This window comes from Apium graveolens, chromosome 2 (assembly GCF_009905375.1).
Source record: "Apium graveolens cultivar Ventura chromosome 2, ASM990537v1, whole genome shotgun sequence".
In the NCBI taxonomy this organism is placed as follows: Eukaryota; Viridiplantae; Streptophyta; class Magnoliopsida; order Apiales; family Apiaceae; genus Apium; species Apium graveolens.
In genome coordinates, this window is record NC_133648.1 from 273,046,433 (window position 1) to 273,072,035 (window position 25,603).

The window sequence follows — 25,603 nt, forward strand, 5'->3', positions numbered from 1 at the left end:
CAACACATTAGTTGAGTTCTTGCCTTAGGATGAAGAATTTAGCATTCCAATTTCACTCACAAGTCTAGTGAAGGTTGCTTCATCCAAATGTTTAGTAAAAATGTCAGTTAATTGTTTCTCTGTTGGAACAAAAATGAGCTCAATGGTACCATTTGCAGCATGTTCCCTGATAAAATGGTACCTAACATCAATGTGCTTTGTTCTAGAATGATTAACTAGGTTAGCTACTATAAATATGGCAATAGTATTGTCACACATAATAGGAATTTTGTGTAACACTAGACCATAGTCCATTAGCTGATTTCTAATCCAAAGCACCTGAGCACAACAACTTCCAGCAGCTATATATTCAGCATCAGCTGTGGAAGTTGACACAGATTGTTGTTTCTTACTATGCTAGGATACAAGTCTTTGACCAAGAAATTGACAGCTTCCACTGGTACTTTTCCTATCAACCTTGTATCCAGTAAAATCTGTATATGTGTATCCAACAGCTTCAAAACTAGTTCCCTTAGGATACCATAATCTCAAGTGTGGAGTTCCCTTTAAGTATCTGAAAATCCTTTTCACAACCATCAAATGTGATTCCTTTGGATTTGCTTGAAATCTAGCACATAGACAAGTAGGAAACATGATGTATGGTCTACTAGCAATCAAATAAAGCAATGATCCAATCATCCCTCTGTAGCTTGAAATATCCACACTCTTGCCTTTCTTGTCTTCATCCAACTTGGTTGCAGTAGACATTAGTGTAGATGCAGGTGAGCTATCCACCATACCAAATTTCTTCAATAAGTCATTCACATATTTGGTTTGGCTGATGAAAATACCATCACTTCTTTGACTAACTTGAAGGCCAAGGAAGTAACTCAATTCTCCCATCATGCTCATTTCATACTCACTCTGCATTAGCTTAGAGAATCTTTGACAAAGCTTTTCATTTGTAGATCCAAAGATGATATCATCCACATAGATTTGAACTAGGATCACATCTTCACCATACTTCTTGTAGAAGAGAGTCTTATCAATAGTACCTCTGGTAAAACCATGTTGGAGTAGAAATTCTAACAATGTGTCATACCAGGCTCTAGGTGCCTGTTTCAATCCATATAGAGCCTTGAGTAATTTGTAAACAAAGTTAGGAAATTCTCGATCTTCAAAGCTAGGTGGTTGTTGCACATAAACATTTTCTTCTAGTTCACCATCAAGAAAAACACTCTTGACATCCATTTGATACACCTTGAAATTTGAGTGTACAGCAAATGCCAGAAAAATTCTTATTGCTTCTAGTCTTGTAATAGGAGCAAAAGTATCATCATAGTCAATTCCCTCTTCTTGTGAGTAGCCTTTAGCAACCAGCCTTGCTTTGTTTCTAGTAACAATTCCATTTTCATCCATTTTGTTCCTGTACACCCACTTAGTTCCAATTATGCTTCTGTTTTTGGTGCAGGGATTATTTCCAAACTTTGTTTCTCTCAAACTGATTCAGCTCCTCCTGCATAGCACATATCCAATCAGGATCCAATAGGGCTTCTTCAGTTTTCTTGGGCTCTACTTTAGATAGAAAACATGCATGTAGGCATTCAGTAGCAGTTGCACTTCTAGTTCTCACACCAGCTGAGGGATCACCAATAATAGCTTATACTGTATGACTCCTGTCCCACTTTCTAGTGTGTGTCTGTTGACTAGTGCCTTCATCATTTTCTTCAGTATTACCATGACTGTCATTTCCATTCTATCCTTCTCCCCCTGAGTTTGTGCCATCAAATTCAGGTGTCTGAAGAGAGCTTTCATTTTCATGATTTTGTTCAGAGATCTCTTCATTTGTCACTTGTTGTGTCACAACTTCATTTTCCTCATCAGAATCACTGTCAATGGTTAGATTTCCAAATGCAAGGGCTTCAGCATCATTTACATCAAGGCATTCCAAGCCTGGACACTTGTCATCATAAAAAGTCATATATGTGCTTTCCATAATTTTCGTTTGATCAATCACATAAACTTTGTAGGCTGTTCTTTCCAATGAATATCCCAGAAAAATTGCTTCAAAAACTTTAGAGTCAACTTTTCCACATATTCAGAGTTGTCTTTTGGAATATCACACTTGCTTCTAAACACATGTAGATGCTTCACTGTAGGCTTCCTGTTAGACATGATTGAGTAAGGTGATTTTCCATGAGCTTTGTTGATAAGATGTCTGTTTTGAGTGTAGCATGCAGTATTAACAGCCTCTTCCCAAAAACTAGTTGGCAACTGAGCATCTTGTAGCAAGGATCTAGCAGCTTCAACCAATGTTCTATTTTTTCTCTCAACTACTCCATTCTGTTGAGGTGTTCTAGCTGCTGAAAATTCTTGAACAATGCCTTTGCTTTTGCAGAATTCACTTAATGTTGAGTTTCTGAATTCTGTTCCATTATCACCCCTCAATCTTTTCACACTAACTTTTCCTTCAGCTTGCTTCTCAATTTTCTTGATGTGCTCAATTATAATGTTTGAAGTTTCATCTTTAGAGTACATGAACTCAACCCAAGTGTATCTTGAAAAATCATCAACCATGACAAGGGCATATTTGTTCCTTGAAATGGACAAGACATTTACTGGCCCAGACAAGTCCATGTGAATAAGTTGCAGAGGTGCACTTATAGAATTCACATATTTTGACTTGTGACTTGATTTTTCATTTTTCCTTTCTGATAAGCTTCACAAACTTCCAGTTGAGCAAATTCCATACTGGGCATGTCTCTCACAAGCTCCTTCTTGACTAAGGTGTTGATTGCTTTGAAATTGAAGTGAGATAGCTTCTTATGCCACAATTTGCTTTGCTCTTCTGATGCCTTGGTGTAGAAATAACACACTCCATCCTTATTTGTTGAGTCTAAGTTTGCAACAAACAAGCTTCCCTTTCTTACTCCTTTAAGAGCAATTTCACCAGTCTTTTTGCTAATAAAAGAACAATCATCTTTGTTGAAAACAACTTGAAAACCTCTGTCTGCAAATTGACTAACACTTAGAAGATTTACTTCTAATCCAGCAACTTGTGCTACATCTTCAATGACAATATTTCCAGAAACAATCTTGCCATATCCCATTGTGAATCCTTTGATGTTGTCTCCAAAGGTCACCAAAGGGCCAACCATCTCCTCAAATTGTGATAACAGGGCCTTATCACCTGTCATATGCCTGGAACATCCACTATCAATGATCCATATGACCTTCTTTCCTTTTCCCTGCACACAATGAGGATTAAGTGTGTCACGCCCTCAACTTAAACAGCAAATTAAATATAACTATTACAACATTTTAAAAAGAAGTAAACATAACCAACTCCAAGATCTTACAGTTTAGGGTTTGGAATAGCCCAACACTACCATCTATTACAACTGATTTTAAATAGCGAGTCCTCACACAAAACTACTATCTCTTATTCTACCTGAGCTCGAACATAAGCATCAGCATCACAGGTCTTATGGGCAGTCTGCTTGAATCTAACCATAGCTGCTAGCTGTAATATCAGGGTAAAGCAAGAAGTGAGCCAAATGCTCAACAAGTGCTAACAGTACGATATAAAACATAAACCGAGATATACATTAAAGAATGACAATGGAAAGACATAACCAATGATAATGAGGGATAAAACTATGGGTGTTGGCATCATTTTTGCTTGTATCAAAACAATTTCAAAATCATGTCTTAATCAAAATCATTTTATGACGCTACGGATTACAGCCGGTGATCAGCCGCGAAGTAATCCCGAACCTCGCTGGGTTCTAAAACATTAATGGGAATCCCTATGCAACTTTTAAGCCTAATATAAGTGTGGAAAGGACTCGCGTCTCAGTCCAGATCCACCATTCAAAGAAAACATTTATCCCCCTTTGGGAATGAAAACCCATATTTTATTTATTTCAAAAACTGATGCCGAATTATAACAAAATCTCTTTTTACAATAAACATTTTTATCAAGGGATTATAGATCAACTCGAAACACGGGAAATATGGTACTAAATCTCAGGGCCATGATTCACAAAACTATACTCTATTAGAGTAACTGAATGGTTTTCATATATCAAAGATTTAGACAAGGGGATTTAGTGAGGCTATTGGATATTATAAAAAGGGTAATGCTAAATTGGGCTTTAAGCAATGGTTTCTCATCAAGGTTCAAGTGCTGGATTATCAAGAATGTAAGCTTCATGAATACTAAGGGTGTTAAGGTATGCAGAAATAATCTTTAGCTTAGGATATATATCAGAATTGTCAAGCTTTGGGATAAGAAAGAGGGTATCAATCAATGAGGAATCACGTTGGTAAGTATCTGACTATCAGAGTTCAAGGTTCAAGTATCAGGATGAGATATTAATACTTAGGAATCATTAGCATGTTAATCAAGAGGATCAATCAAGTATTATAACAAATCTTTATTTTATCATGGCATTCAACTATCATGAAAAGACTTTTGAACTACTTGCAATACGTACTCGAGGGTTCATGGCATCTCTATATAATTCAAAGATAAACATAAGATACGCTTGATTTAATATATCAAATGACACAGGATAGTTGTAGCAATGTATGAACCATTAGCAGTAAATACGAAGGTCAAGTTGAATCACTTGCCTTGAGAAAGGCTGGTCTGGTCTGACTGGTAGGAGCAACTGGAGCTTCACTCGACCTTTATGGCAAGTTTTCCCTCATCTCGAGATCCTACATAAATAATAATAATAATCCTTATTATAATATATTCTCACCAACTTAACCTATTTACAACCCGAAATTAAACACGGATGGCACTTAGGCCTATATGCACTTAATTTTATATTCACTTTGAAATTACAATTGTACACACATAGCCACATAATCACATATTATATATTAATACCAAATAACACCATATACACCGTAATGCAACATTAGGCTTGAATGATCTCGACCCACAACTTAAGTCACTTGGTCGCTAAACTAGACAAAGTCTTCAAATTTTGGCTTCCTAACTCGATGTGCCTTTACTAAACTATCCAAAACCTATTGACCCTTACCTGTGCCTTTTGCTCTACTGACCTTATACTATCTTACAACTATGGTGGTCAACCTGAATCTCACTCCTAAGTGTTCTAAAACTATGTGATAAGTGAAAGTGCTCACTAGTGCAATTTCAGAATGACAACTATGGTTTCTTGAGTGCATTAGACACTCTTAAACTACAAGTTTTCCTTCAAAACTTTTACACAAGACTCACCTTTCCTAAGGTCATCTCCCAAACTTGATGTGGATCAAGGGCCTGGCTTGGGCCTTCTTCGGCCTAAGCTAAAAGTCCAAGGTTCCCCTGTTTTTTTGGGCAGAAAAAGCCCTGATTTGAATTAACTTGTGACACATGGTTCTAAATCATATCCTATGAACTATGGTTGGAAAAACTTCTCTGACACTCCCTCTAACTAAGGCCCAATAGGGCCTAATGAGGGCCTACCCATGACATGGTCAAATCTCCCTATTTCTAAGTTGCAAAAAAACTGTCCCCTGCTGGACAGATTTTGTTATTCTACTTGTGCACCTAACCAAATGACATGCAAACCTCCAAACAACACCTAAAACCTTTTATATACTCCCAATACTAACTTCTGGTGGCTTGGGCCTCAAAGTGCACATCAATGACATGGTCGAAACTCACTCTAAACCTCAGGGTACTAAACTGATTTTCTGCAGAAATTATAACTCTCATTTCTCCAAGGTTTTGACTTGACAAACTCAACTACCAACAACCCAATACCCAAACCAAGACTTAATCATGGTGATCTACTGAACTAACTCCCTTATTTTCAAAATAACTTTGGTGGAGATCATCCTTTCCTAAGGTGCAATTATGGTAAAACAAAAGAAACTACACTTCACAACTCACAAATCATCAAGTTTTTGAAACAACAAGATATACATTTTTATAAAAGATAACCACGAATTATTACCATGCATCAAGGAGCATTAATCAATATTAACACCTTATTCCTACTGAAATTAAAGCTTACTAACAAAATCTTTCCAAATGATCAAAATCTTCCAACATTCCAAGAGAAATTTACATGCATGCATGTCTTCGAGTTTTACCAATCAAAGCAACATGTTTTCTAAATATATATTACCATGCAATTGACATGCAAGACTATAATAAGCTATATCTAGATGATCACTTAGCATGCAAAGGGTTTTATCTAGACTTCACTAAGATTTTCAAGTTATCATCACAAAAACACACAAAGTGGAACATGACAACCAAAACACCATCCATTCGGCTCCTATCAAGTCATGTCCGAATGGATTAGGGTGAAAACAACAATTGCATGAGTGTAACATACTCATGTCTAGCCATTCTCAACCCTTTGCTACTATAACTCATGGTGAAAGCCTTGAATTCACAAGAATCAAGGATATTCACTTGGAGTTTTAACAACACACCACCATGCAAGGTCAACACATAAGTTTTTCTACTCTAAACTCTTAAGATATACAAGGACAACATGCAACGAGTAGGATTACTTAATAATAGGATGATTGTTTGAGTGAGAAATGAAGAAAGAAGGGGATGGTGGCTCGGTTTTTGGGAATTGCCGAGAGGGGAGGGGGAAAAGCCGAGAGGGAGGGGAAGAAGGAGATGAGAGTGAAGTGGTGGGGTGAAGTGAAGTGATGATCAATTCTTTGAGTTGTTTTTATGTCTTGATTTGACTATAATGTGAGTGGGTTTGAGAAATGACAAGGGTATCCTTCTAGTTAGAACTAAGCTAACTTGCATGCAAGGTCAAGGAGGTAATTTGGCTACTAGTTCAAGAGTTAGTGGGTTTGGAATTGTCCTCTTTGTCCTTGAAAAGAATGAAAGGGTGGTTTGCATGCAAGGGCTTTCTTGTAATTTGCTAAATATGACAACTAAAATTTATAAAGATTTATTTTTATAAAATAAAATACAAGTTCAAAAATTATAAAATTTATACCATAAAATAACTTGGATTTTTAGAAATTTTATAAAACTACTTTTGAATTTTGTGAACAAATAACTTTTTAAAAAGATATTTATTCAAGGTTTAAGATATTCCTTATAAATCAAAAATGAAAAAAATAATTAAACTTTTGATTTGAAAAATCATATACCACATATCAAAAATTTAAGACGCAGATATTCTCATTCACACAAGCATACAATAGTGGAATATATTGGCATTCGGCTTTATAATTACACCAAATTTTACAATTAATATTACACGAAAATGCCGGTTGTAACGTCCTCTCCCCCTTAAGGAATTCTGTCCCCAGAATCTAAGAGAATAGATGAGGATACCGGAAACGCATATCAGACTCTAATTCCCAAGTCGATTCTTCGACCTTAGGGTTCCTCCAAAGCACTTTTACTAACTTTACTGACTTATTTCTAAGGCTCTTCTCTTGCCAGTCGAGTATTTTAACCGGTTGCTCTATAAATGACAGGTCTGCCTGAATTTCTACAGGTTCATATTCTATCACATGGCTAGCGTCAGGATTACACTTCTTAAGCAACGACACATGGAACACATTATGCACATGTTAATACTGAGGTGGTAAGGCCAACTCGTAGGACACCTTCCCTACTTGACTCAAAATTTCAAAAGGACCTATGTATCTAGGTGCTAACTTCCCTTTCTTGCCAAATCTAGACAACCCTTTTCTAGGTGACACCTTCAACAAAACAGCTTCGCCAATTTGGAATTGAACATCCTTACTCGCTGGATCCGCATACTTCCTCTGTCTATCTTGAGCAGCAAGCAACCTTTTCTGAATTAACTTGACTGAATCATGCAACTGTTGTACCAATTCCGAGTCGAGAATTCTTCCTTCTCCTACTTCATCCCAACTTATTGGTGATCAACATTTTTGCCCGTACAAAGCTTCGTATGGTGGCATGCCGATACTGGAATGATAGCTATTATTATAAGAGAATTCAATCAATGGCAAGTGATCGTCCCAACTTCCTGCAAAATCGATTGCACAACTGCGCAACATGTCTTCGATTGTTTGAATTGTCCTTTCGCTCTGACCATCAGTCTGCGGGTGGTATGCTGTGCTCATATTTAACTTCGTGCCAAGACATTCTTGAAATTGCTTCCAGAATCTCGAGTTAAATCGGGGATCTCTGTCTGAAACTATTGATACGGGTACTTCATGCCTCAGTACGATTTCGCGCACATATAGATGAACCAATTTGTCCAATGACGACTTCTCGTTTATTGGAAGAAAATGCGCCGACTTCGTAAGACGATCAACTATAACCCATATTGTGTCATGCCCGGATTTCGTTCGCGGCAGTCCTACTATAAAGTCCATAGCGATATTTTCCCATTTCCATTCTGGAATCTTCAGGGGCTGAATTAATCCGCTTGGTCGTTGATGTTCTGCCTTCACTTTCTGACAAGTATAACACTTCGCAACCCATTCTGCCACGTCTCGCTTCATATTTGGCCACCAAAAGTTCTTATTTAAGTCTCGATACATCTTGGTACTTCCCGGGTGGATTGAAAATTTCGAATTGTGGGCTTCATGGAGGATCTCATTCTTTAATACAGGTACATGAGGAATCCAAATTCTGGAAGAAAACCTTAGTATCCCTTGCTCATCCCATTGAGTATTAATCTCCTCTCCAGATAACTGATTCTTCTCTTTCTCCATTACTTCTTCTTGACACTTCTTTATCTTTTCCACTAGTGTTGGCTGAAAGGTCATTGCACGACAAACTTCCTCAACTTTTCCGCAAGCACAAAGTTCCAGTTCAAATCTCTCGATTTCTTCAGATAACTCTTTTGATGTTATCATCATATTCAGTCTCTCCTTCCTACTCAGAGCATCGGCCACAACATTCGCCTTTCCAGGATGGTAATTTATCGAGCAGTCATAGTCCTTGATCAATTCCAGCCATCTCCTCTGCCTCATATTGAGCTCCTTCTGAGTGAAAATGTACTTTAAACTCTTGTGATCCGTGTAGATTTCACACTTCTCTCCGTAGAGGTAATGTCTCCAAATCTTACGTGCGAACACTATGGCGGCTAGTTCCAAGTCATGCATCAGGTACTTTAACTCATGCGGTTTCAACTGTCTTGACGCATATGCGATCACTTTACTGTGTTGTATCAACACACAACCCAAACCCTTATGTGAAGCATCGCTGAATATTACAAAGTTCCCTTGATCATCTGGTAGCACTAACACCGGAGCGGTTACCAATCTCTGTTTCAACTCTTGAAAGCTATCCTCACATTCTGCACTCCATTCAAACTTCTGATTCTTTCTGGTTAACTTGGTCAATGGCGTGGCGATTTTCGAAAAATCCTTGATGAACCTTCTATAGTATCCTGCCAACCCTAGAAAACTTCGCACTTCCGTAGGAGTCTTTGGCCTCTCCCAACTCATAACTGCCTCAATATTTGCCGGATCCACTTTAACTCCTTCATTTCCAATGACATGCCCCAAAAATTGAACTTCTTTTAACCAAAACTCACATTTGGTAAACTTGGCATACAACTTCTCTTGACGAAGTATTTCCAATGTTATCCAGAGGTGCTGCTTATGTTCTTCTTCCGACTTAGAATAAATAAGGATGTCATCAATGAATACCACGACAAATTTGTCCAAATACTTCTTAAATACCCAATTCATCAGATCCATAAATGCGGCCGGAGCGTTGGTCAGTCCAAACGGCATTACTAAGAATTCATAATGCTCATATCTGGTCCTGAATGCGGTCTTGGAAATATCTTCTTCTTTGATCTTTAATTGATGGTATCCCGATCTCAAATCAATCTTTGAAAAGCATTTTGCTCCCTTCAACTGGTCAAAAAGGTCATCTATTCTTGGTAGCGGGTAGCGGTTCTTGATCGTTACCTTATTCAACTCCCGATAGTCTATGCATAATCGCATACTCCCATCTTTCTTCTTTACAAACAGAACAGGTGCTCCCCATGGCGACGTACTTGGTCGTATCACTCCCTTATCCAACAATTCTTGTAGCTGGCTCGCCAACTCTTTCATTTCTGCTGGTGCCATCCTATATGGGGCCTTTGAAACTGGTTCCGTTCCTGGAGCAAGGTTGATCTCGAACTCAATTTGTCGATCTGGTGGTAAGCCTGGTAGTTCGTCGGGAAACACATCTGGGAACTCGTTAATTACAGAAATATCTTCTATGTTATGGCTGCCTTTTTCTGAATCCACTATATAAGCTAGAAACGACTCACAACCTTTTCTAAGTAGCTTCTTAGCCTGAACAATTGTAAGAAATAGTTGCTCTTGCCTCTGCCCCTTAAATACTACCTTCTCTCCACTCTTCGTCTTTAAATACACTTTCTTGGTCTTACAATTAATCTGAGCGTTATTCTCTCCTAACCAATCCATTCCTAAAATTATATCAAACTCTCCCAACTTGAAGAGTATCAAGTCGGCTGAAAACTTATACCCCGAAATATCAATCTCACACTTTGGACAAAATTGATTCACATGAATCTTCTCTTGGTTCGCAATTACCACATTTACTACCTCACTCATAATCATTTTATCACATTGGAGCTTATCAACAAAAGTTTTTGATATGAAAGATCTTGTTGCTCCCGAATCAATCAATACTTTAGCTTTGACATTATTGAGTAAAAGTGTACTTGCTATCACCTCAGAATTCTGAACAGCATCCTTCATCTTCATATCAAATGTCCTTGCTGTTGCTTGCGGGGTTGGTGTAGGTGGTGGAGGTAATGCCAATACCTCAGCTGGCACGCTTACACTGGTACTTTCCACGTTCATCAGAGCTTTGACTGGTCCGGTTGCCTTGCACTCCCTAGCTATGTGTCCAGTTCTCCCACACTTGTAACATGTAACTCCTGGCTTCGGTATCTTGCACTCATTTGCCAAATGTCCCTTCTGATTGCACCTATAAAATGTCATGCTCAACTTATTACACACTCTGGGGTGCCTTCTTCCACAGTGCTTGCATTCCGGTCTCTGGAACCTGTTTTCTCCAACTTGCCCTTGGCTTGCCTGATTGTTCCCCTTCGATTCTTGCCTTTTGCCCAAATTTCCTTTCTTTTGAAAATTTCCGCCCTTATGGAAACCAATCCTCTTTACATTCCGATCTTGTGAACTTCCTGCTTCAGACTTTCTCCATAAAATGGAACCTCCCTCTTCTTGTTATCCCTTTCCTTCCTTGACTGCGTCCCATTATTCTCAATCAGAGCAGCTTTCTGTACTACTCCCGCGTAAGTTTCAAGCTCAAACATAGCCACTCTATCTCTGATCCAAGGCTCCAATCCTTGCTGAAATTTCTTTGCTTTTTCCTCCTCAGTGCTGGTATACTTTGTCACAAACCTTGACAACTCAGTAAACTTCTTCTCATACTCCAGTATAGTCATGTTCCCTTGCTTCAGCTCCAAAAATTTATGCTCCATCTGATTCTGCATGTACTTAGGGTAATACTTGTCCAGAAATAACTTCTTAAATCTCTCCCAAGAAACCTGCTGAGTGACTTCCATAGCTTTTACTGATTCCCACCAATAGATGACTTCTCCCTTCAAGAAGTAAGTAGCATACGGCGTCTTCTGATCGTCTCCTAACTGCACCAACTCAAAAGCCCTTTCCATCTCCTTGATCCATGTGTTAGCTATCATTGGATCAGTGGTATCATGAAATGCAGGTGGATTCACATTCTGAAAAGCCTTGAAAGTGACAATTTGTCTAGGTGGTACTGGTGGTTCAGGTGGTTGGTGTGGTTCACGGTTATCTTGGTTTTCAATTCGTTGTTGAAGAGTTAGTTGTTGTTGAGCTATAGCATTGGTTTGTTGTTGCAAAGTTTCCAGTAGTCGAAGAATATTTGGATCTGTGGTGGATGTGGTTGTTGGGTTCTTCTTTTTGGGAGGCATGATCTTGAAATAAGAGTTATGTCAAAATAGATATGAATGATAAAATGATTCGAGGGTATCGCATGGCATTCTTATTTACATATGGGGTCAAGTTTCCAAATTAAGCAGATATGGTGATGCATATAAAAATGTAAAATAACAGTTGAGAGCAAATGGAACAATAGAACATAATTATTGAAATTTTTAAAGGTCACAATACATAGGATTAGGACAAAGTCTGATTCTAGGAATAACAGGCTTATTTAAAGGAAAAAAAAACGGAAACAACTGGGGATTCCACAGAGTCTGATAGTACAACAACATGAAAGGTAAATGGAAAGAACAAAGGCTCCACTCCATCTGAACGGGGCTTGGTAGTCTTTTCCTCTCGAAGCGTCTTCACAATTCTCTGGAGCTCATCCGCCACCATCTGAATGACATACTGGCTGGTACGGTCCCGGTGCGCTGGCATCTCCTCAAGCTTAGTGTTGACATACTGAACCAAGGTCTCAAGTCTCGCAGTCATCTGCTCCTTGGGCTTCCCTTCGTAGTTTCGGCTGTCCGGATACACGTTCTTTAGTCGGTCTATCAGTCGGTCGTACTTGCCCTGAAGCATGTCGAACTCGGGCCTCAACTGAGCATACACAGTGAAAGCAATAGTGTCGTCCGACCCAGAGGATGACGAGGAATGCGCCCTTTGCTGACAACCAATAAGAGGAGTATTAATAATAAATTTACTTAACCTACTCTCTCGCATATTATCTATAACCTACACACATATCCTATAACCTATTTGGGCTGTCCAGGGACTCTAAACCGTAGCTCTGATACCAAAACCTGTCACGCCCCCAACTTAAACAGCAAATTAAATATAACTATTACAACATTTTAAAAAGAAGTAAACATAACCAACTCCAAGATCTTACAGTTTAGGGTTTGGAACAGCCCAACACTACCATCTATTACAACTGATTTTAAATAGCGAGTCCTCATACAAAACTACTATCTCTTATTCTACCTGAGCTCGAACATAAGCATCAACATCACAGGTCTTACGGGCAGTCTGCTTGAATCTAACCATAGCTGCTAGCTGTAATATCAGGGTAAAGCAAGGAGTGAGCCAAATGCTCAACAAGTGCTAACAGTACGATAAAAAACATAAATCGAGATATACATTAAAGAATGACAATGGAAAGACATAACCAATGATAACGAGGGATAAAACTATGGGTGATGGCATCATTTTTTCTATTATCAAAACAATTTCAAAATCATGTCTTAATCAAAATCATTTTATGACGCTACGGATTACAGCCGGTGATCAGCCGCGAAGTAATCCCGAACCTCACTGGGTTCTAAAACATTAATGGGAAGCCCTAAGCAACTTTTAAGCCTAATATAAGTGTGGAAAGGACTCGCGTCTCAGTCCAGATCCACCATTCAAAGAAAACATTTATCCCCCTTTGGGACTGAAAACCCACATTTTATTTATTTCAAAAACTGATGCCGAATTATAACAAAATCTCTTTTTACAGTAAACATTTTTATCAAGGGATTATAGATCAACTCGAAATACGAGAAATATGGTACTAAATCTCAGGGCCATGATTCACAAAACTATACTCTATTAGAGTAACTGAATGGTTTTCATATATCAAAGATTTAGACAAGGGGATTTAGTGAGGCTATTGGATATTATAAAAAGGGTAATGCCAAATTGGGCTTTAAGCAATGGTTTCTCATCAAGGTTCAAGTGCTGGATCATCAAGAATGTAAGCATCATGAATACTAAGGGTGTTAAGGTATGCAGAAATGATCTTTAGCTCAGGATATATATATCAGAATTGTCAAGCTTTAGGATAAGAAAGAGGGTATCAATCAATGAGGAATCACGTTGGTAAGTATCTGACTATCAGAGTTCAAGGTAAGGTTCTATAGGGGTTCAAGTATCAGGATGAGATATTAATACTTATGAATCATTAGCATGTTAATCAAGAGGATCAATCATGTATTATAACAACTCTTTATTTTATTATGGTATTCAACTATCATGAAAAGACTTTTGAACTACTTGCAATATGTACTCGTGGGTTCATGGCATCTCTATATAATTCAAAGATAAACATAAGATACGCTTGATTTAATATATCAAATGACACAGGATAGTTGTAGCAATGTATGAACCATTAGCAGTAAATACGAAGGTCAAGTTGAATCACTTGCCTTGAGAAAGGCTGGTCTGGTCTGACTGGTAGGAGCAACTGGAGCTTCACTCGACCTTTATGGAAAGTTTTCCCTCGTCTCGAGATCCTACATAAATAATAATAATCCTCATTATAATATATTCTCACCAACTTAACCTATTTACAACCCGAAATTAAACACGGATGGCACTTAGGCCTATATGCACTTAATTTTATATTCACTTTGAAATTACAATTGTACACACATAGCCACATAATCACATATTATATATTAATACTAAATAACACCATATACACCATAATGCAACACTAGGCTTGGATGATCTCGACCCACAACTTAAGTCACTTGGTCGCTAAACTAGACAAAGTCTTCAAATTTTGGCTTCCTAACTCGATGTGCCTTTACTAAACTATCCAAAACCTATTGACCCTTATCTGTGACTTTTGCTCTACTGACCTTATACTATCTTACAACTATGGTGGTCAACCTAAATCTCACTCCTAAGTGTTCTAAAACTATGTGATAAGTGAAAGTGCTCACTGGTGCAATTTCAGAATGACAACTATGGTTTCTTGAGTGCATTAGACACTCTTAAACTACAAGTTTTCCTTCAAAACTTTTACACAAGACTCTCCTGACCTAAGGGCATCTTCCAAACTTAATGTGGCTCAAGGACCTGGCTTGGGCCTTCTTGGGCCTAAGCTAAAAGTCCAAGGTTCCCCTGTTTTTCTGGGCAGAAAACGCCCTGACTTGAATTAACTTGTGACACATGGTTCTAACTCATATCCTATGAACTATGTTTGAAAAAACTTCTCTGACACTCCCTCTAACTAAGGCCCAACAGGGCCTAATGAGGGCCTACCCATGACATGGTCAAATCTCCCTATTTCTAAGTTGCAACAAAACTGTCCCCTGCTGGACAGATTTTGTTATTCTACTTGTGCACCTAACCAAATGACATGCAAACCTCCAACCAACACCTAAAACCTTTTATATACTCCCAATACTAACTTCTGGTGGCTTGGGCCTCAAAGTGCACATTAATGACATAGTCAAAACTCACTCTAAACCTCAGGGTACTAAACTGATTTTCTGCAGAAATTATAACTCTCATTTCTCCAAGGTTTTGACTTGACAAACTCAACTACCAACAACCCAATACCCAAACCAAGACTTAATCATGGTGATCTACTGAACTAACTCCCTTATTCTCAAAATAACTTTGGTGGAGATCATCCTTTCCTAAGGTGCAATTATGGCAAAACAAAAGAAACTACACTTCACAACTCACAAATCATCAAGTTTTTGAAACAACAAGATATACATTTTTATAAAAGATAACCATGAATTATTACCATGCATCAAGGAGCATTAATCAATATTAACACCTTATTCCTACTGAAATTAAAGCTTACTAACAAAATCTTTCCAAATGATCAAAATCTTCCAACATTCCAAGAGAAATTTACATGCATGCATGTCTTCGAGTTTTACCAATCAAAGCAACATGTTTTCTAAATATATATTACCATGAAATTGACATGCAAGCCTATAATAAGATATATCTAGATGATCACTTAGCATGCAAAGGGTTTTATCAAGACTTCACTAAGATTTTCATGTTATCATCACAAAAACACACAAAGTGGAACATGACAACCAAAATACCATCCATTCGGCTCCAATCAAGTCATGGCCGAATGGATTAGGGTGAAAAAACAATTGCATGAGTGTAACATACTCATGTCTAGCCATTCTCAACCCTTTGCTACTATAACTCATGGTGAAAGCCTTGAATTCACAAGAATCAAGGATATTCACTTGGAGTTTTAACAACACACCACCATGCAAGGTCAACACATAAGTTTTCTACTCTAAACTCTTAAGATATACAAGGACAACATGTAGGGAGTAGGATTACTTGATAATAGGATGATTGTTTGAGTGAGAAATGAAGAAAGAAGGGGATGGGGGCTCGGTTTTTGGGAATTGCCGAGAGGGGAGGGGGAAAAGCCGAGAGGGAGGGGAAGAAGGAGATGAGAGTGAAGTGGTGGGGTGAAGTGAAGTGATGATCAATTCTTTGAGTTGTTTTTATGTCTTGATTTGACTATAATGTGAGTGGGTTTGAGAAATGACAAGGGTATCCTTCTAGTTAGAACTAAGCTAACTTGCATGCAAGGTCAAGGAGGTAATTTGGCTACTAGTTCAAGAGTTAGTGGGTTTGGAATTGTCCTCTTTGTCCTTGAAAAGAATGAAAGGGTGGTTTGCATGCAAGGGCTTTCTTGTAATTTGCTAAATATGACAACTAAAATTTATAAAGATTTATTTTTATAAAATAAAATACAAGTTCAAAAATTATAAAATTTATACCATAAAATAACTTGGATTTTTAGAAATTTTATAAAACTACTTTTGAATTTTGTAAACAAATAACTTTTTAAAAAGATATTTATTCAAGGTTTAAGATATTCCTTATAAATCAAAAATGAAAGAAATAATTAAACTTTTGATTTGAAAAATCATATACCACATATCGAAAATTTAAGACGCACATATTATCATTCACACAAGCATACAATAGTTGAATATATTGGCATTCGGCTTTATAATTACACCAAATTTTACAATTAATATTACACGGAAATGCCGGTTGTAACAAAGTGTGTTTAGCTACCCAAACTGTGTTGAGCACTTTCTTCTTGTTAACTGATTTTGCAGAAGTAGAATGAGAATTTTCAGATAAAATGGAATTCATAGACTGTTGAGCATTTTCCCTTTCAGATATAGAACAAACTTTTGATTATATGAGATCAATTCTCAATTTGTGGCAACTCTTCATCACTTTCATGTTGCAGGGAATGCAGTCAAACTTATCACAGAATGAATAGGGATCATTAGCCTTAACTTCATTGTACTTACAGACTCCTTCAGGTGGATTGCTAACAATCTTTTTACAAAGGTGAGTTAGGTTATTCATTGATCCACACTTCTCACACCTCTTTCTAGGAACATCTGCAACATAAGCACAATGATTGCTTTTGTTTATCCCAATCTTTCCATTTTTATTCTTCTTTTTCTTTTTGACCTCTTCAGCTTTAATCTCCTTCAGAGGCTCCTTAGTTTCTTGATTGGCTTTTAGTGTTTCAACAGAGATGGAAGACTGAGTTGTCTCATCATTTTTTTTTCCTTGTCCTCATCAGCTATCTCCTGTTTGATGATCAACTCTTCTTCACTGAAGTTCACCTCACATTCCTTGAACAAAGGTGATTCAACTTTCTTCAAAATAATTGGAACATTCTCAGTTTCAGTTGATTTTCCTTTGTCACTGACAGACTTCTTTTTGTTGTTCAAACCCTCATAATCAAGACCAATGGCAATGTTTGCACATGGCTTGTTCTTTTCATGATATTGGCCAATCAACTCAGAAGCATTTTTGAAGGATTTCAGCTTCGCTTCATTCTTCTCCAGCCTTCCTCTCAATACTGCTTCAATTTCACTTGCACACTTTAATTTATTCTTTAAGTATGCATTTTCTTGCTTAGCAGCATCAAGCTCAACCATCAACAATTCAGTCTCTTGTTTTTCACTCTCAAGTTTTTTATTGATCTTTTTTAATCTGCTAACTTCCTCATTTACAGCAACCATGCTTGTATGAATGTATATGCTTCAAGACAGCTTAAAACCTCATGAACAGAAATATCCTACGCATGATTTGAAATTAGCAACGATCATATTTGCATTGAAATTGTGGAGACACTATCTCTACGGTGAAAATTTGAAATCTACACAGATCATAAAAGTCTGAAGTACATCTTTACGCAAAAAGAACTGAACATGAGACAACGTCGATGGTTGGAATTAATTAAGGATTACGATATTATGATCAGTTATCATCCAGGGAAAGCAAATGTTGTGGCAGATGCGCTGAGCAGGAAAGAAAGATTGAATTTGCTAACTTCATGCGAAGAATTAGCTAAGGAATTCGACAAATTGGAAATCGAAATTCGTATTCCCAATTAATCTGCAGAAGCTATCTACGCTATGACTTTTCAACCAGAGTTGCTAGAGAAGATTCGCCGCTGTCAAAAAGAAGTGATGAGTCAAGATGACGACTTAACGGGAGAAGAAATCATAACTCAAAAGGATAATGAAGGAATTTTATGCTTTGCATCGAAAATCTGGATCCCAAACGTGGCAGAATTGAAAGAAGAAATATTGCGAGATGCGCACAGTTCGAAGTATTCCATTCATCCAGAAAGTACAAAAATGTATCGCGATTTGAAGGAAAACTTTTGGTGGCCGAATATGAAGAGGGAAATAGCAGAATGGGTAAGTAAATGCTACACATGCTAGAGATTCAAAGCGGAACATCAACGTCCGAGTGGATTATTACAACCATTAGATATTCCAGAATGGAAATGGGAACATCTAGTGATGGATTTTGTGGTAGGACTACCAAGGACTAAAGCAAATCATGATGTGATATGGGTAATCATTGACAGACTAACGAAGTCGGCACATTTTCTACCAATTAACGAAAGATTTTCACTCGACAAGCTAGTGCATTTGTATCTCAAGGAAATTGTGATGCGACATCGAGTTCCAATATCTATCGTGTCTGATCGAGATCCCCGTTTTAATTCAAGATTTTGGAGACAATTTCAAGAATGTCTTGGAACTAAATTAAACATGAGTACCGCGTATCATCCGCAAACTGATGGGCAAAGTGAAAGAACTATCCAAACGATTGAAGACATGCTACGAGTTTGTGCGATTGATTTCGAAGGCAGTTGGGATGAGCACTTACCTTTGGTGGAATTTTCTTACAACAACGGTTATCATGCCAGCATTGGAATGCCACCGTACGAAGCATTATACAGAAGAAAATGCAGATCACCAGTAGATTGGGATGAAGTTGGAGAACGCAAGATTTTGGGTCCAGAATTAATCCAACAAACTAAGGAAAAGATTGAACTTATTCGGAAATGACTCGATGCAGCACAAAACAGGCAACGCAAATATGCAGACCAAGCAAGGAAAGATATGGACTACCAGGAAGGAGAACACGTATTACTCAAAATATCGCCATGGAAAGGATTGACCAGATTTGGTAACAAGGGTAAATTGAAACCACGATACGTCGGACCATTTGAAGTTTTGAAGAGAGTGGGAAATGTTGCGTACGAATTAGCTTTACCGCCTCATATGCAACATATTCACAATGTGTTTTACATGTCGATGCTTAAGCGATATAATCCTGATTCTAGGCATGTAATCGAGTATGAACCGATAGATATCCAACCTGATTTGTCTTTTGTAGAACAGCCGATAAGAATTTTAGATCGGCAAGAGAAAGTGTTGAGAAATAAGTCTGTATCTTTAGTACGAGTTTTGTGGAGAAATCCTATAGTTGAAGAATCGACCTGGGAACTTGAGAGTGAAATGTTAGAGAAATATCCTCATTTATTTCCATAATGAGATTCCGAGGACAAAATCCTATTAAGGGGGGAAGGATGTAATGTCTGGGAAATTCACGTCTGTATTATATCATATTTATAATAAATTATGTGTAATTATCTGTCAAACCCTAATTGCTACATGTTACGTGTATTCTGTGTTATTCCGGTATTTTTAAGATATTTTTCAGATATTTTATTTTGCATTCATCGCTTTCATTTCAAACGTTTTACGACCCAAACCATGATTTTAAAGCCAGTATTTCAAATAAAATAATGGGCCTTATTTTTATCAAATGACTTTTACCATCGCATTATTCTGAACATCTAGATATTTTATAAATTTTCTCGTTTTGCGAAAAATGACTTTTCCGGGCCCCATTGGGTGTTAAAAACCCCATAAAAATTACATTTTTAGTTTTATAAAATTATAGGACTTTTATTTATATCATTTCTTTTTATTTTTGCAATATTCACAATTTTTGGGAAATTTTGGCATATATATTGCATATATAAAATATTTATAAATTAAATTTTAATACAAAATAATTATAAAAATTAGGGCCAAATATTTTTATTAGATGTATAATTAGCCCCTTAATTTTATTTAGGGGTATTATTTTTCACACTATAAATAGCCTAATTATTATTTAATTATAATTAATTAATCATTAAAATTCTGCAAATTTTCTGGAAATTCTCTGAAGAACACTTCGGTTCGGAATTCGGGTCAGGAATCAAGCAGTGATTTTGAACGTTTCTGAACACCAAATCGTATCATGTGAGTATTCAAATCGATGGTTTTGAGTTGTTCTCTCAGTTTATGCAATCAATTTCAGGTTCTGATGTGTGGATTTTCAATTTGTAATTCTAGGGTTTATGCTAGAATTGGTACTTTTCGATTTTAGGGTTATCTGTTGAAATTGATGCTGCATATGGCTTTATTTGATGATTTATGTTGGGTTTATGATAGTTAATTTAACGAACGATAGCTAGATATCGTAGTTCGATTGATAGGGTTTTAATTCGATTTCGGGTCTTTTAATTTGAGGTTGTTTTGATTCAATTGAATGATATAGAGTTGTAGATCGTGAAATTTGTGATCGATTGAGACCGGTTTTGTTGATTTTGGGTTATGTTTGAGGTTCGCCGAAAAATCGCCGCCTTAAACGACGATTTTGATTTTCCGGTCACCGGAATGATTGTTTGACGTATTGGTGGGTTGGGTTAGCATCATAACGATGCAAGGAGTATTTTGCACTTGATTTGGTCGAGTTCTGGGTTCTGATCACCGGAAACCGCCACGACTGTCGCCGGCGTTCTTCGAGTTGATCGGAGAAGAAGATACAGAGATCGTCTGTATTTTTAGCCATGGGGGTTGAGTTTCTGCAAGAATAAGGATCAAAAACCCTATGAAAGCAGGATCAAATAACCCCAGGGCTGCCTGAATTAAGGTCGTCGGAAACTGGGCAACGTCGCCGGATTTAGACCGGCCGGTGACCCGTTTCTGTTCTTGCCAACCCGAATCAGAACCCGGTTTGTACCCGGTTTTGATTCCTTTTTACCCCAAAATCATTTTTGTAAAACGGAAAATTATTTTATTTTAAATTATAAAATCAGTTTTATTAATTCTAAAAATCTATTAAAAATTGGATATAAATTCTGAAATTTTTTAGTAATAATTCATAAATTATGTTCTTAATTTATAAATTCGAATTTAGTGATTTAATTAAGTATTTAATTACTTATTTAATTATTTATCTATTTAATTATTATTTAGTAATTAAGTAATTAGTTAATAATTAAGGATTAAAATTTATCGAATATTACGAGTAAAGATTCGATAATTAGTTAAATAAAACGAGTAACTTGTATCTATACGAGTAATTGAACGATGAATTAGAGAATGATTATTCGAGCGATAGTTAATTATTCGAAGAATATCAGAATAATTATTCGTAACAAATAATTAAATACAGATAATTGATTAAATCATCGTAGTAGTTCAATAATTATGCGAGAAATGCGAGTAACTCGTAGAAATACGAGTAGTTGATCGTTGGGTTGGAATATGATTCGATTAATAACTTATTTATTCGATAATTATCGAAACAGCTAATTGTATCGATTATTTATTTATAAATAATCGATCTAATCGAGTAAGTAATAGTAAATTGTAAATATTTGTAATAAATTGTAATTAATCTGAATAATTAGGGATTAATTATTTTAAATTATTAAATAATTATTTATTATTTATTTATTATTTATTAATTATTTAAAAATGGTTAATTACTTCGATAATTAATCAAATAATTTTCAATAAATCATAACATATTCATTTTAATTCCAAAAATTATAGAAAAATCATTTCTGACTCTAGTTTTTCTTAAATAATTATTTAAAAATTATTTTAGGGTTTAAAAATTAGTAATAATTATTTATATTGAATAATAAATTGAATTATCAGTGTGTAATTGATATTAATTAGACCGTTAGTCCAATTTGAGCGAAACGAAAGCCCTTTGACTCAGAAAAATGAATTCTTTTCATTAAAAATAATACTGACACGAAAGGAGCTGGAACTCTGCCCTGACTACCGCGCAAGAATCTCCTAGGCATCTTGCAGAGCTTTACAACTGTTATTAATCGACTCTGAGCCGACTCGAACACTCAGGCTTTATCGCTTTACTATTTGACTATCCTGGATCCGACTTCAACGCTCAGGTCCTTCGCTTAGGAACCTCGTTGCGCTAGTCGACTGATCACTAGGTTATCTTTAGTTTGATATCACTTCTGGAGTCCTTCAACTAGAACCTACAGAGCCGAAATATCCTACGTTAGACGTCTAGGTATGCTTGACATATCCTCGATACTAATTTTACCCCAACGATACTCAAACTCGACTCGTAATTATGTAGATTATAATAACACACGCAACAATTAGGGTTCACAATCTTGGAAATCGGTTCGGTGTTCGTTTTCAGAAAATATGTATACTATTCATTTTACGAAATTAGGGTTATTGAGTTTTAACAGAAGATTCACCACAACATATAATCACGTTCCGCACAAAATATATATGTATACTTATTTACACTTATTCGACGTTCCGATAATTACAGGGTATGTCCCGAATTTCCGAATTTAATTTCCAAAAATTCGGGTAGCACCTCCTCTGTTTATCGGCCTACCCATCGAACAATTCGACGTCAAACCAATTCTCAACAGCTATAACGACAACCCAATCATAATCCAATTGCACAAATCCTAATCACCAATTCATACCAGTAATATCATTCGAAGGCCATAAATTCCCAAAGTTCAAATCAATTATATTTACTAATTATTATTCGTATTTTATATTTTTAATTTGTAGGACTCAGAACATCGTCATCACTGTCCACCGTCCGCTCGTAATGAGTCATCGCGGTACGGCGGCAAAATTCTCGGGGTACCCGGTAATTCGGATTCCAACCAAAAATTTCACCGATTAATTTGTAACTTTCGGAATATAATCCGAATAATTACGGGAATTTATTCGAAATATTATACCAAATAGTTCGAGTAAATACTTTACGTATCTACTTCGAATTTTCAGAAATTAATCGAATAACCAGCATAATAATTACTCGAATTTTAGCAATTCATCACATCAAAATATAATCACAGAATCAATATCACTACAATTCATAAGATTCGAAGCTGATAATACGCGCACGCACGCGCGGCTGGCCGGAAAGAAAACGACCGCCGACAACAGCGGCACCAACAACAAACGAATACAATACAGCAGAATTAAAGCACAGAGCAACACTCGCGACCCATCTCAGGCCACCTCGCTGGAAAATAATCCTGCGGCAGCCGGATAATATGGAACAGCAGCAAGGCGAGGTAGTCAAGCAACACACATACATACACCCAACATATACATACATATGTAAGTCAACAAGACTCAACCGAAGCCATAACCGGAAACAGGATAGTGGCCGGAAAATAGTGGCCGGGACTCACCTGAACAGAGAGGAATGGGATGAAAGAGAGGAAACAGAGAGAGAGAAAAAAAATCCGAGAGATTAAGAGTGAAAGAAAAAGTGAGATTGAGAGATTGCTGAGAGATTAAGAAGATTAGAAATGAGGATATGGTTGATTATGATTATCCCCTATGTTACTATTTTTTTCCTACTACCAAATCAACATCCTACACGTGCCCCTGATTTAACAAGGTGCTGCAATGTGTCTCTTTTTTTTAACGAAAGCCCTATTTGTTTCGTCTTTAATCTTTTTAACGGTACCACTTGCGAACACATATTGATCGAAACGATCCCAAAATAGTCTTAAAATATTATGAATATCCCGAAGTTAATAAAAATATAAATTTCATAATTTTAAACTAATTTCTGAAATGCAATTTATACCCGCTTTTATCAATTAAACGAATCGACGCGTGGGTGAAACTTACTCCAAAAATTCCCAAAATAATTTTAAAATTCTCAGAATATTCCAAACTTAAATAAATATGAGTTTCATAATTTTTGAAGAATTCAGGAATTAAATACATATTTTACAAATAAATGCTCTCAGAAAATCATATAGGGCTAAATAATAATGAAATATTAATTTCTAAATTTTATAAAATCCCTAAAATAAATATTGAGATTATAAAGTCATGAAAACAATTTTAGAGACAATCCACATATTTACTCAAATAATCTTGTATTTAAATCCACTTTTAAAAGTGAAAATAATTCAATACAAGTCCATAATTAATTATGGGGACAATTTCAATATATCAAAAATCACACATACATAATAATAAAACAACACATAGCTGACAGAAGCTATACACATATTTTGCTTATTTAATAATTCCATAATTGTGTATTTAAATAATACAGAAATACACGAGTCGTTATATCAACTATGATGAACCTAGTCACTTTAGTAGTGAATGCAGAAAGTCAAGGAATGACAAAGGGAAGAACAAAGCCTTGATCACATCAAGCAAGGATTGGATGGATTCTACTGACTCTAAAAATGAAGGAACAAAATATGCATTGATGGCTAGTTTTGATAATCCTGCTTCTCCTGATTCCAAGGTATCAACATCCTTCTTTTCTTTTGATACTGAGGATATATCTGAATTAAAATACATTCTTAAGTCTCTGCGTGGAAATTTTAAGAATAAGACTCTAGAGAATAATAGACTGTTAACTGAAATTGAGATATTAAAATCTAGGAATGATCAGTTAGAGTCTGACTTAATAAATCATATTGAATTGCAAAAAGAATGTGAAAAAGATAAACATGCAGTAAGGATACTTGAGCCTAGATACAGTATGTTGGAAAATGATTTAGAAAATGAGAGAAAAACCCTTAAAGCCTGGACTGATTCAGGCAAAAAGGTTCATGAGATGATCTCTAAGAAAAACTGGAAAGAATGTCTTGGCTATAAAGATGGAATTAAAGATGTTGACACTGAAAATGAAATTACCCTTAAAAATCCTGTTAAGTTTATTTCTTCACAAGCTAATGAACCCAAATATACTTTTGAGAAGGGTTCAACCTCTATATTTCAGGAAAAGAAAGTAAATGATAAAACTCAAGGAGAGGAAAACAAGGAAACTATTAAGACTATTAAGAAAGAAAAGAATATAGGGCTTTTGTCTAAATGACAATTGAAAAAGAAATTATCTGAAGTTACTGATAAACCTCAGATAAAGAGTCCAAAAAGAAACAGGAATGGTAAGCAAGGTATTTCTAAAGATTCCAACTATAAGGTTGCTCCCAATGCTCTTAGAAAACATGTTTTAACTGTGGTAATACTCATTATCTTGCTATTGATTGCAGGAAGAGTAAGAAAAAGAAAACTATTATTTCTGAGTCTGATGTTAAGGGTAGATTAGTATTTTACAATCCACAAAATCCTTGTTTTCACTATGGTAGTTGTTAGAAATATGTTGTGAACTTGATGATAAGTTGAACAAAACACCTTAATAGATTTAACTTAGTGTTTTTGTAGCTCTCGACGGATGTTCTAATATAGTCCCGATG